Genomic DNA, 7500 nt, shown 5'->3' with positions numbered 1-7500 from the left:
GTTATCCGGGCAACCAGCCGGCCGCCAGTGAGTCCGTCCGCGCGGTCGGCCGGCTTGACAACAAGCCCGCTGCGGCGAGCTGCGGCGACGGCGGCGGCGTCCTTTCTGATTTTGCGCGTCTTTGTCTGATGCGGTTCCCTGCTTGCCCGGCGCATCCGCACGTGTTATGTGCGCGTGCGTGTGCGTGTTTATGCACGCGTGTTATGTGCGCTTACATGTGTATGTGTGTATGCGGCTGGATGCTGCTATGCGTATATGGTGATTTGTGATCCACTATTGGCTTGAATCACATGTTGGATTCGTCATCGACAGCTATTACCCTTCCCTATCTATGGATAATGCTGTGACCTTACACACGCACACACATACGTGCGCGCGCGCACACGCACACACACACACACACACACACACACACACACACACACACACACACACACACACACACACACACACACACACACACACACACACACACACACACACACACACACACACATCTCCTTGATCACCAGAGCACGTGTATATCTGTGTTTACTTTAAATCCCTACCGAAATGTAATATACAGGACAAGAGCTATGCTCGTAGGATCCCGTCTCTGTGCTTACATTGGTCAAACTTGGCCTTGAATTTGCTTGTGTTGTTTACATTGTTCTTTCTTCAACAATGTTTCAGAAACTAGTACATCTATATGGAAACGTGTGTTTGTGTGTGTTGTGGGAAATCCCACGTATAGAACCATGATCTTTACCCGGCCTTTATTGATCTAACAAAGGCATTTGACACAGGAAACAAGGAACTCCTCTGGAATGTCCTCCATAAGACTGGTACCCGTCCAAAATTTCTCAATATTTTGAAACGTTTCCACGAGAAGGTGAATATATGTACTGGCGGGAAGGCAAACAAATCATCAGAGCTGGGCGCGTTCCTCATTGCGTTCCTATATGCGCTCCCAACTCTGAAAAGCATAGCCCTTCACTATTGAAGTGGGAGTTAAGCGAGGCTGTGTCCTGGCACCTGCGATATTCAACCTGTTTTTTCACTGCTGTCACAAACCTTATCCACAGTAAGCTTAATAATGATGACAGAGTGAGGACACAATACCGCCTATATGGGAACCTTTTAAACCTCCATTGCTTACAGGCCCTCACCAAACTTACCACAGCTTATCTCATGGAATTGCAGCGCGATGACAACTGTGCCCTGCTGGCTCACTCACCAGAATCCCTACAGCACACCATCTCAGTAGTCTCCGCAGTTTACCAGTCCGTGGGTCTGCATGTCAACACAAAGAAGACCGAGGTATTTGCACAACACAGAGCAGCCCCGGTCCCACCTGCCTGTTTTTCAAACCACTGGTGTACATCTCAAGCAAATCAAACAGTTCACCTATCTCGGCAGCATAATAACACCAGAACACAATGTAGACGACGAAATTCAGTCAAGAATCCATCTCGCATCCGCATCTTTTGGCCGTCTACGTTCTCGGATTTTAGACAATGGGAACCTTCGAACTGAAACCAAAGCATTCGTCTACAAAGCCGTCTACATCTCCACACTATTCTACAGTTCAGAAACCCGGACCAACTACAGACGACACATAAAATCTCTGGAGGCCTTCCACATACGGTGTCTTCAAAGAATCCTGGGGTCTAACATAACAAAACAGAGTACTATACATTGAAATATTGCAACATACACGAACTTCAAGCACTGAAGCATCGATAGCAAAACGCTAGCCGCAATGGGCGGATCACGTCATTCGAGTGACTGAGAACAGTCTTTCCCGACAAATTCTTTACGGGCAACTATCTGATGCACGTCGCAAGGCAGGGGGGTCAGAAAAAGCGCTACAAAGATCAGCTAAAAAACACACTCAGAAGGTGTAACACCACAGCAACATATCTTGAAACCATCTTGAGTCTACTCGTAACCAAACACGGAACGACCGGCGGGGAAAAAGACACCAACTCAACAATAGATTTTATCCATCTGATCCAGATTTGACTTGTCCGAAGTGTGGTAGGATATGTGGATCAAAACTGGGCTCCACAGTCACCTCCGTTGGCATCATCGACAAAGACCAATGTATTACTACCCAACTTCAGTTTACCCATCTCACTTCACCGGAGCACTGTCGTCGTCGATCACCGACGGACCGCCATAAGCAAGTGTGTTCTCCACAGTGTCTTAGAGGTCGTACGGCCGAATCATCTTGAGTGTGTGACCCCCGCAAGCTATTTAATTCATTTTGTAACAAACACTTTAAATGAACTGAGATGACCTTGGCGTTACAAGAGATTAATTCTCAAAAATTAAATAAGTAAAAGAATAAGTATATATACTGTATTCAAATAAATAAATACATAAATAAATAAATTCATAGATCTCTCTCTCTCTATCTCGTTCTCCCTAACTCTCTCTCCCTCTCCTTCTCCCTCTCCCTCTCTCTCTCTCTCTTTCTTTCTCTCTCTCTCTCTCTCTCTCTTTTTTTTTCTCTCGTTCTCTCTCTCTCTCTCTCTCTCTCTCTCTCTCTCTCTCTCTCTCTCTCTCTCTCTCTCTCTCTCTCTCTCTCTCTCTTTCTCTCTCTCTCACCAAGCTCAGTAAGATCACCTGTCTGCAGCCACGATGGCGACATTCCTTGCAGGATGGGCTTATGGAGATGGGTTTTATCCCTTGGGCTAGCGATGGGGCTTCCCCAAGATGAAGACGAGGAAGAAAAAAAAAAATCTTGAGAAACAGGAAACCTTTACAAGTCAACGACACTTGTGCGTGTAAACATTTACATATTTTATTCTGGTGAACGCCAGAAGATATTGTTTAGCTCGAATTGTCACTGTAATGAAAAGAGGGGTTGGGCATAAAAATGCCTCGAATTGCAAAAAGCGATCAAGAATCAGTTGGCCACTAATGTACGATTTCTTGGTCCATGTAGTTCATTCTGTTGTGGCTCTGGTCCTTAGAGGTGTCACTAAGTCTCCCCGTACATGTAATAGACGATTTTTTTCACTCGGTCACTTATAGCTGTCGCTATATGATTTTATTCAATTAAAGAGAAATATAATCCCTCAACGCTCAACAGTAGACAAAAATATTTTTTTCCTTCTTCGACTCCAAGACTATTTTTTCTTCTTTCTTCTTCTTCTTCTTCCTCTTCCTCTTCCTCTTCCTCTTCTTCTTATTTCTTCCTCTTCTTCTTCTTCTTCTTCTTTTTCTTCTTTCTTCTTCTTCTTCTTCTTCTTTTTCCTCTTCTTCTTCTTCTTCTTCGGCTTCTTCCTCCAGCCCCCTTTGTTCTGGAGTGTCTGTTTTCTTCTGTGTTCTTCCAGTCCTGGCAAGCTCTATTTGTCCAATGGCTCACCGTTACCATCTTTCCATCATTTCCTTGGTATTCCTCTGGATCTTTTTCCTTTTGTTATTCAATTATTGTTATCTTCCACTCATGCATTCTTTTAATATGTCCCAACCACCTCAAATGCGATGAATCTATTTTCCTCAGTAATACCGTGATTCCTACGTCTTTTCTGATTCCGGCTGAGCGGGTTAGGGCGTCGTTACTTGCGGCCAAGGTCGAGGGGATGGCGGTTCGAACCCTGCCGCCGGCGAAGTTGAACCAAGGGCATGGTTCACTAAATTCCACGCTACAAAGTCCTCTGTAAGGAGCACCATCCTAGCCTTCCGTTAGGAGGAGTTTGTGCCGTTAAACCATATCATGTCATAATTTTTTAATTTGTCTCTCCTAAATTTTCCTGTTATCAGTCTTGAAATTCTCATCTCTGCAGCTTCAATCTTGCTTCTGTTCCTGTTATTCACTGACCATGTTTCTGAGCCGTACATTAACATTGGAGTCAAAATGTTCTCAAACATGATTTTCTTGACTGTTAGAGGTATGTGTTCACCCTTGAGTACTGGATAAAGTACTCCTGTCGATCTAGTGCATTGCAATACTCTGTCATTTATTTCTTGTTTTTTGTTTCCTTTTGTAAAGAAAACATTTCCAAGGCATCTTACTTCTACATTTTTCATTCTTCGTTGCTGTATTTCTACCACAATATCTTCCTCTTCACTTCTAACCACTTTCAAAAAACTCATTCTTCACATTCGTCTTCAGTCCTGCGGTTGTCAGCTCTGCATTCCGTCTCGCTAGTGCTTCTTCCATGTCTTGTCTTTTATCGTCCGCATACATCATTATGTCACCTCCTCTTCGTCGGAATCCATCCTTAAAGCACCTCGTCATCTCGTCCATGTGTGCTATAAAAAGTAATGGTGATATTATGCTACGCTGTTTAACTCCTGAAATTACACTGAACCATTTTTCATTTTCGTATTCTGTTTTTATATCACATTCACATGGCTTATACAGGCTAGTTATTCCTCTCTTCAACTTCCTCTCTTCCAGGCATTTCCATAGTTTAGGTCTTGGTACTGAGTCAAAGGTTTTTTGTAAATCTATGAAATTTATATATGCAGGTCTGTTGCATTCTCGTGTCTTTTCTATTAACATTCGTAGTGCAACATTGCAATATCTAATCATCATACAAAGATGCAAAGGAAAGGTACTTACACCAGGAGGCGCTTACCCGCCACCTTTGCCCAATGCGCTCGGACAGCCCGTTCTTTATTTCATAAGAGTAACGAGATTCATGTAATGATTTGTACAATAACTTGAACCAATTACTAAGCATCAATAACAAAAAATAACGTCACGTTCTATATTTACTCATACTGCCGCCAGACGATTTTATTCAGCTGAGGACCAACTACATTACGTTACCAGACAATCAGACCATCAGCGCGTGTTGGTAATAACGGCATCTCCGTTATTGGAAAATAACTGTTGTTGAGACACCTTACCTCTTGTGTACAGTCGCTCCCAAAAGTCATGCCCAAGGACGGAATGCAATTTCCGGATGGCGCGTTGGGGCTCGATCTCGCCTCGCGGCCACGTAGACCCGATTTCGATCCTTACCGGGTACCTGGTTCGGTTTCTGTTAAGAGGTTCTTGTTCCTGCATATCTAAGCTAATTTTTTCATATGTTTTTTAATCAATTATCTATTTATTTATTCATCCATTTATTTATTTATTATTTATTTACTTATTCATTTATATATCCATTTATTTAATTATTCACATTTTATTCATTGATTCATTTATTCACTTATTTATTTGTTTATTTGTTTGTTTATCTACTAATCAATTCTTCTATTATCTTATTATTTATTCAACTCGGTTTGTATTCATCATAAACACAGTTGTTGAGAAATCTGAAAACAACGCGGACTGCATCGAAGACATGACCACACAGACACACAAACACAGATACACAGCCACACAGATACACGAACACACAGACACACAGGCAGACACAGACACATTGATACACGGACACACAGACACACATATACACAAACACTCAAGCACACAGACAGACACACAGATATACAGGCAAAGATAAAGGAAATAGAGCCGGAAATGGTAAAAACATTGAGAAATATAGACGACACAAAGAAACGCGTACACAGACAGACTAACAGACCGCAAGCAAGGCTGCGGTTTTTGATTCCTGCGGTCCCGCATAGGACGAATTTGTGACCCTGCGGCTCTGTGGCCGCATGCGGGCGCGCACGGCTTCGGAAGAAGTCTACAAGTCGTATCAGACAGAGGCTCGTCGCGGGTTCGGAGCCGAATAGAAGTAAAAAAATAAATAATAATAAATAAATAAATAAAAAATAAAAAATAAAGTAAATGAATAAAATGAAATAAAGTAAAGTAAAGTAAAACAAAACAAAATAGAATAGAATAGAATAGAATAAAATAAAATAAAATAAAATAACTCAAAATGAAATAAGATAAAATAAAATAATATAAAATAAAATATAATGAGGACAACGACGGGCCATAAGGTCACCTTTTCAAACTCTTTTCAATTGTAGCCTCCACCTCCCTGCCCCCCGCTCAAGTGAATAAAATCGCCTGACGGCAAAAGAAATGAAACATGTGGTCTCATGCTGAAAAAAAGAGAGTAAGCGTGTAATTAACATATTGATTGGTGTCCGCCCACCTTAGGCCGCTTAGCTGATACAAAACCGTCCCCTTAACCCGAAGTGCTACAGAAGCTGGGAGGAGCGGCCATCTTTGGTGGCCTTGTGGTACGCGTGTGGAAAATAAATAAATAAATCAATGAATAAATTAATAAGTAAATAAATAAATAAACAAATAGTTAAAAAATAAATAGATAAATAGGTGAATGAATAAATAAGTAAATAGATAAATAGACAAGTGAATGAATAAATAAATTAATAAATTTATAGATAAATAAATAAACAAATGAATAAATAAATATTTAAATAAATATATTGGTAAGTACATAGATAAATAAATAAGTAAATAAGTAAAAAATAATTGAATATACAAGCATATGAATAAACAAGCATACATGCAAAAATTATATATATATATATATATATATATATATATATATATATATATATATATATATATTTATTTATTTATTTTATTTACTGGACCCCCAAAAATAAGAATAAAACGAACACTATGCTCCTCCAGGCGTAAGTTCAATCTTGTAATTATATTTTTCAATTCATATACACAAATACATGCATACATATATATATATATATATATATATATATATATATATATATATATATATATATATATATATATATATATATATATATATATATATATATAGTATATATTTTCATATATGTATATATAGCAAGGGCTTTTTTCCCTTTACAAGGGAGGTGTCCAAGGTCAAAGGCATAAATCCACTCCCACCCATTTCATCCCCACCCACTCCACTCCCATTCACCACCCCTCCTCCCTCTCTCTTTTCTTAGCTCCTCCTGGATGACGGGTCATCCTTGCATCTCGCCCACTGCCCTGGGTCAAAAGCAATATAGTAAGACACTTTCCATAAAACACAAGCAGGGTTTTTCAGTGTCTGGCTCCAGCCCTTTCTAGACGACGAGTCTAGGTATCCTTTATTTTCGGAAATTGTTTGTTTGCATGCTGTACAACTCGAGGTTATTTTCCTGTCAATAAATGTCATGGACCAAGTTAGAATTACCTAAATGTAGTTTCTGGTATTAAAATGAATAAATGGATAAATGAATGAATGAATGAATTACTGTATGAATGAGTAATTGAATGAATTAATGAACAAATAAACACACACATAAATTATGTAAATGAAATAAAATGAATATCGAAAATAAACAAACAAGTAAACAAACCGAGAAAAAAAAAGTAATAGATAATAGCTAAATAGATCAAGCAAATACATGGGCAAATAAACAATTAAACAAAAACATCTGAACAAAGCACAACATAATTTTCTATCTATTTATCTATTCTATTTATATATTTATTTTATTTATTTACTTATTTATTTATTTATTCATTCATTCATTTATTTATTCACTTATCTATTTATTTATTTATTCATTATTTTATCTATTTATCTGTTGCAGCACCTG

This window comes from Oratosquilla oratoria, chromosome 36 (assembly GCF_046742065.1).
Source record: "Oratosquilla oratoria isolate Oo_2021 chromosome 36, ASM4674206v1, whole genome shotgun sequence".
Lineage (NCBI taxonomy): Eukaryota > Metazoa > Arthropoda > Malacostraca > Stomatopoda > Squillidae > Oratosquilla > Oratosquilla oratoria.
This window is presented reverse-complemented; position numbering follows the sequence as displayed.